Consider the following 7,166-nt stretch of genomic DNA (forward strand, 5'->3'; position numbering starts at 1 on the left):
CTTAATATATAGTAATTTCTGTTGCAGTAGAAAAACTATCCAGTCACTAATATGCCAAGCTATGTTAGCCACGGAGAAAAGTTTACCCATCTGCTTGAATGTGTATGCCAATTACATTTATTCAGTTTCCTGCCAGAGAAACTTTCAGATTCGAATTGTTTATTTGTGAGGTTGTTATCACGAAAATTAATCATTTCCCAAACTATTAGAGGGCCTTGGAATATATTCCTCTCATTTACTCTACCTGTCCCATTCAAAGGAGAGAAGCTGAAGATGTAAGACAAAAAGCAGTTGAAGAATTCAAAGCTGTGGATAATCAGGTAATTTCAAAGGATGAGTAAAAAAAAAAAAAAAAAGCAGTATCTTTGCACCCTAAGACCCTTGCTCTTTTATATTCAGACCTTTTCAGTTTAGCTCTCGCTAAACTATCAGAAATCCCTTTTCTTGTTTGTTTTTCCAAATCCTATTCATATTTCAAAAGTTTTATCTCTGTGAAGGTTTTCCTGATTCCTTTGGCTTAGAATGTTCTTTGCTTTATTCTAAAACTAGTACACTTTGGGGGGTATTACTCATTTGGTATTTGAAACTTATTTTCACTGTTTAAGTTGTGTAATTATGTGTTGTGTCCTACCAGCCAGATTGTCAGCTCTTGACTATCAAGAAAGCTCATTGTTATTCAGCAAATGATGAATAAGTTAGTGAAGTGAGAAATTTCTTGCGTGAAGTTTGTCAATTTGAGCCCTTTACCAATTATACACACTTCAATACTACTTAAACAGAAAAAAATACTATAGACACTTGACATTGTTATCAGGAGTTTTGCATTTTCAGCCTGCAGTTTGAGAGACTCTGTGTGACTGAGGTATATGCCACTCTTAAGTGAATAATCCCAGACCTTCCAGGTTTGATACTTGGAGATTCTACTATTGGGAAGAGTGGATTGGATTTGCAGCCGTATTTTCTGAGAATTCATTTTGTCCTTGGAATTCTTCACTCCTTGCTGTCACCACCACCTGACCTCAAAGTAGAAGGATGTAACTTTTTCTTAATACTTTGCTACATAGCTGAGAAGAGACTAAATTTGAATCTTTAGCAGTCCAACTTCATCTTGAACATTATAAATGGTTTAGGGTATTTATTTTGATTTATAGATTTATAATTTATTTAGGGTATTTGTTTAGATATATATTTAAAAATACTTTTCTAGGGGCGCCTGGGTGGCGCAGTCGGTTAAGCGTCCGACTTCAGCCAGGTCACGATCTCGCGGTCCGTGAGTTTGAGCCCCGCGTCAGGCTCTGGGCTGATGGCTCGGAGCCTGGAGCCTGTTTCCGATTCTGTGTCTCCCTCTCTCTCTGCCCCTCCCCCGTTCATGCTCTGTCTCTCTCTGTCCCAAAAATAAATAAAAACGTTGAAAAAATAAATAAATAAATAAAAATAAAAATACTTTTCTAATAGAAAAAACTGAATGAGTATTAGAAACATAAAATAAGGGGAACCTGAGTGGCTCAGTGGGTTAAGCGTCCAACTCTTGATCTGAGCTCAGGTCTTGATCTCAAGATTGTGAGTTCAGGTCCCATGTTGGGCTCCATCCTGGGCGTGAAGGCCTACTTAAAAAAAAAAGGACGACGAAGAAAAAGAAGAAACATAAAATAAGCGTAGTCTTCAGCATTGTTTTGTTTTGCTACAGAGATGTCACCTCCCTGTGGCAGAGGGCCACTCTTAAACTGATCTTAACCAAGGAATAGCTCCTAGACAGTTCACTCTTCAGTTCAGGCCTGAGCACAGAGGACAAAGGATAGTTTTCTTGCTTGCCTAGTTAAGGGCATTCAGTCTTGGCACTGTTGACATTTTGAGCCAGGTAATTCTTTGTTACGGGAAGTTGACCTGTGCATTGTGGGATGTTTAGCAGCATCTCTGGCTAGTACCAACTACATGCCAGTGGTATTCCATTCCTAGTTGTAACAACCTAAATCTCTAGACATTACCAAAAGCCCTTGGGGGGCAAAATTGTGCCCCCTTCCCACTAATGGAAAAGCATGGCCTATATAAGGGCCCTTCTCACAATTCTGATTACCTGTACATCCTGACTGATAGTATGAGTCATCACTCTCTTAAAGACAGAACTCTAATTCCCCAGAGAAGTACAGCATTGGTCTTATTGGCCTCCACCAGATTACCATGATATTTATGTAATATCATAAAAAAGATATTACAGTATAAGTAGCAGAATTTAACTTTAGTACCTAAATAGTAAATTGCCATTATAATTTTATAGGTTAGCTTACTGAGTTTTAGAATTAAATCCAGAAACACAAAACAGATCAAAAAAGGAAAGGGCTGGTTCTTCGCAGTGATCAATAAAATAAATACGGCAAAATAAAAATAGCAAAGATTTTTAAACCAGAGAGAAGATGTTAGGGAGGAAAAAGGAATTAAACTCAGATTCAAAGGGAATTTTATTTTAAGTAAGCTCTACTCCCAATGTCGGGCTTGAACTCACAACCCAGAGATCAAGAGTCACATGCTCTGCTGACTGAGCCAGCCAGATGTCCCCAAAGGGAATTTTAAATATAAAAGAATACAATGTATAACTCCATGTTCTCATAAAAATATTTTATTGAGCACCTACCACATGAGAGAAAGGTACTGTATGAGTTGCAAAAGATACTATGGTTAACAAAAAGACCCACTTTATGGAAATTATTTAACAGAGTACCAGAGAAGAAGGGGGTTGTCACCTCTAACCCTGCATTGTTCAAGGTTCCACTGTATATCTTACATTATATGTGTTGTAGTATGATAGTACTTGGAGGTAGATTGTGATAAAGATTCATATGGTAAAACTTAGAACAAAAGCTAAAATAATAAAACAAATAAGCATAGCTAAGTAGCCAGCAGAGAAATTAAAATGGAATACCACAGGGGCGCCTGGGTGGCTCAGTTGGTTGAGCGTCCAACTTCAGCTCAGATCATGATCTCATGGTTCATGAGTTTGAGCCCCATGTCAGGTTCTGTGCTGACAGCTAGGAGCCTGGAGCCTGCTTCAGGTTCTGTGTCTCCCTCTCTCTGCCCCTTCCCCACTCATGCTCTGTCTTTCTTTGTCTCTCAAAAATGAATAAACGTTAAAAAAATTTTTTTTTTAATTTTTAAAAAAATGGAATACCACAAATTAGTCCAAAAGAAGACAAAAGGAAAAATAAACAAAATGTAGATTGGACAAATAGAAAACAATATATCAAAAATTAAATTAATTGTAAATGGTCTAAACACTGTGATTAAAAATAAATACAAAAGCAAGGCCTAATTATGTACTACTGACTACAGAAGAAAAAAGGCATCGTCAACATAAAGACACAGATAAGTTCAAAGTAAAATGATGGAAAAAGATATACAAACAGAATAAAGCTGGAATATCTACACTAATACCAGATAAAGTTGAGTTCAGGAAAAGGAATTTGGCCCATCTTCAGGACAAGAGATAAAGAGGGACACTTAATAATATAAATCAATTCATCAAGAAGATACAGCAACAAAGCTTAAAATTACATGAACTAAAAACTGACAAGACGGAAAAGAGAAATAGACAAATCCACAATTATAGCTGGATTTCAACATTTCCTTCTCAGTATTTGATAAATGGGTAGATTTTAAAAATCACTAATGATAAAGAGGACTTGAACAATATTATCAACCAATCTGACCTAACTGGTATTTAGAATTACATCAAACCATGGCAGAGTACACATTTATTTCAAAATGCACATGGAACATTCACCAAGGTAGGCCACAAACTGGGAGATTTTTTTTCTTTTAATTCACAATAAATTTAAAAATAGATGAAAATTGTATTAGGGTTCAGTCAGGAAATAGAAACTACATAGTAATTTGGCCATGTGATGTTCAATAATTATTAACTGTGATGGGTTTGAGATAAGGGATTTAACTAGTAGAAGATAAAGAGAACTCTTAAATATTGTAGGGATATCAGATATAAGAAGTAGTTAACTACCCCTAGGGCTAAGATAGACTCCCCAAAGAACACATACACACCTGCTGATCCCAGCTCCAGGCTGAGATCTAGACTTTGTTATAGCGGAAAAGACCCTGGCTTAATGACTGTTAGAGAATTTGCTATGGTACTGTGCCAGTGAAACATGCTGGTAATCCACCCTTTGGAACTTGCTGAAAGTCCACCTGCTAGGGTGCCAGAGAAAGCTGTTCATGGGTAGGTATCTTGCAGAAGCCACTCTGCTACAAAATAGTCTGAAGGTGGGCCTGGGGAAGCTGCTGGGTACTGGACAAATTGCCCATACTGCAGGAGCCAGGCAAAGGATAGGGGGTGCCAGAGAAGCTATGTGTATTGCAAGTGTCAGCCAAGCAAGCAAGCAAGAACAAGGAAGGAAAATTCTTACCAGCACCCTCTACTGACATAGCTGAACACCGTGCCAGCTGGCAAAGAAAAATGTTTAAAGAGCTTAGTTCCAGTTTTAGAGCAAGCAATGAATCTAGGAGATAGAACAATTCTTAATAAACAGCTTAGAGAAGAAAAATCTGTCATTGTCTTTACAGATGCCAAAAAGATATCTGATCTAAAGTTTAACATCCATATCCAATTTAAAAATCTTTGGTCAATTAAGAATTGAAGGATACTAGTAAAGAATATCAGACATTTTCTAGAAGTATGGCTAGTAAGGTTCTTTGAGGGACCCTCCTGCCAAACAGCTATAATCTGCATGAGAATGCTCTATGAGGCATTACTGGTCCCCAAGAGATTGAGAATATCCTAAGGAATTCCCACTACTATCACATACACACAAACCCTTAGCCCAGGCTGATCAGCAAGCAGATAGGAGAACATGTGTCTATAACAACTGGAATCCAGATACAGAGTCCTAAACTAGCTACCAAGTGGAAAAGCCATACATAGGAGGTGCTCATTTTGAATTAATTTGAAGTCTGGCTTCAAATTTTCTGGCTATGAGCAGAAAAAGAAACAAAACCTCTCTGGAAGAAAACATCCCAACTTAGGTCAAGAAGGCTTTCAAAATTAAGGTGAAGCAATAAGCTCATAATCAAAGAACTCCAAGCACCAAGAAGCCAAACTATTATGAGTATCTGCAGGAATAACATTCAGTAGATATGTAACTCCAAGGCCATAGATGGTGGAATTGACAGAGTACAGAATATCTATGTTCCAAATGTTTCAAAAAGTATAAGATGTAATCACAAAGATGAGCAAGAGACTACCAAGAATGAACAGGTATGCTGGGAGGCAGGTAGGAGAGGAGAGACTTTCTAGACATTAAAAATACAGTTGTCAAAATGACAAAACTCAATAGAAAGATTAGAGAGCAAATTAGATACAGATAAAGAGAGAATTAATAAATGAGAAGATATACCAGAAGAAATAATCTAGAATATACTATAGAGAGACAAGGAACTAAAAATACGGAAGAGATATTTAAAAAAACGGAAACTTGGATGAGAGAGTCTATCACATAACTAATTGGAATCTAAGGAGGATAGAATAAAAGACAAACAATATTTTCCCCCCAAATTCTGTAAAACTTCAAACATACAGAAAAGTGGAGAAATTGTACAGCAAATATTTATATCCAGCATCTACATTCTAGAATTAACATTTTGTCTCATAAACGACATCATTTACCCATTCTCCTACCCATCCATCAATGCATTATATATAGATAGATAGATAGATAGATAGATAGATAGATAGATAGATAGATATACACACACACACATATATATGTGTTTATTTTTGAGAGAAAGAGAGTGCAAGTAGGGGAGAGGCAGAGTGAGAGGGAGACACAGAATCTGAAGCAGGCTCCAGGCTCTGAGCTCCTGATGCAGGACTTGAACCCAGGAACCATGAGATCATGACCTGAGCTAAAGTCCAGGGCTAAACTGACTGAGCCACCCAGGCCCCCCCATGCATTATATTTTTTTATCCATTTTAGGTAAGTTGGCAAATGTCATACTTAAAGATTTCACTATGTTTACCATTAACTAGTGTTCAAATTGCTTTATAGGTTTTTTCCCCTAGGTAAAATTTATTTATTTGTTTGTTTGTTTTTAATTTGAGAGAGAGGGGAAGAGGGGCAGAGGAAGAGAGAGAAAGAATCTCAAACAGGCTCTGCACTCAGTGCAGAGCTGGATGCAGGGCTTGATCTCACAACCTTAGGATCATGACCTGAGCCAAAATCAAGGTTCAGATGCTCAGCCAAGTGAGCCACCCAGACGCCCCTCCCCAGGTACAATTTATGTACAATAAAATGTACAAATCTTAAATGCACCATTCACTGAGTTTTTACAAGTGCATATACTGGTGTAACACAAACTCCTATCAAAAAATACAATATATCCATCACCCCAGAAAGTTCTCTCATGTTCCTTGTCAGTCAAGCCCTGTCCCCTACCTCCCACTGGTAACCACTGTTATATGAGGCAATATTTAAAGAAATAGTACCATGACTTTTGCAGTAATGATGAAAAACATGTACCTAGGGGTTCAAGAATCACAACATAACCAAAACAGGATAAATAAAAAGAAATACATAACACACTGTAAAGAAATTGAAAAACTCACACACACAAAAAAAATATCTTAAAAGCAGCCAGAGAGAAAGCCACTTGCCAAAAAAATCCAGCAATTAAAATCATAGGGGCTCCTGGATGGCTTAGTCAGTTAAGCATCTGACTCTTGGTTTTCAACTCAGGTTATGATCTCATGGTTCGTGAGTTCAAGCCCCACATCAGGCTCTACACTGACATTGCAGAGTCTCTCTCTTTGTCTCTCTCTCTCTGCCTCTCCTGCTCTTGCATGCTGTCTCTCTTACTGTCTCTCTGTCTCTCTCAAAATAAATAAACTAAAAAAGAAAAAAGAACAATGAGGGGCGCCTGGGTGGCTCAGTTGGTTAAGTGACTGACTTTGCTCAGGTCATGATCTCACGGTTCTTGGGTTCGAGCCCTGCATGAGGCTCCTCCACACTGACAGTGCAGAGCCTGCTTGGGATTCTCTCTCTCCCTCTCTGTCCCTCCTCACTCCCTACCCTTCTCTCTCAAAATAATACATAAACTTTAAAAAAAAAAAAGAAAAATATTTTTTTTAAAAAGAAATGGAAAGGATCATTAATTTTTTAAAAAAA

The sequence above is a fragment of the Prionailurus bengalensis genome, chromosome B1 (genome assembly GCF_016509475.1).
Source record: "Prionailurus bengalensis isolate Pbe53 chromosome B1, Fcat_Pben_1.1_paternal_pri, whole genome shotgun sequence".
Lineage (NCBI taxonomy): Eukaryota > Metazoa > Chordata > Mammalia > Carnivora > Felidae > Prionailurus > Prionailurus bengalensis.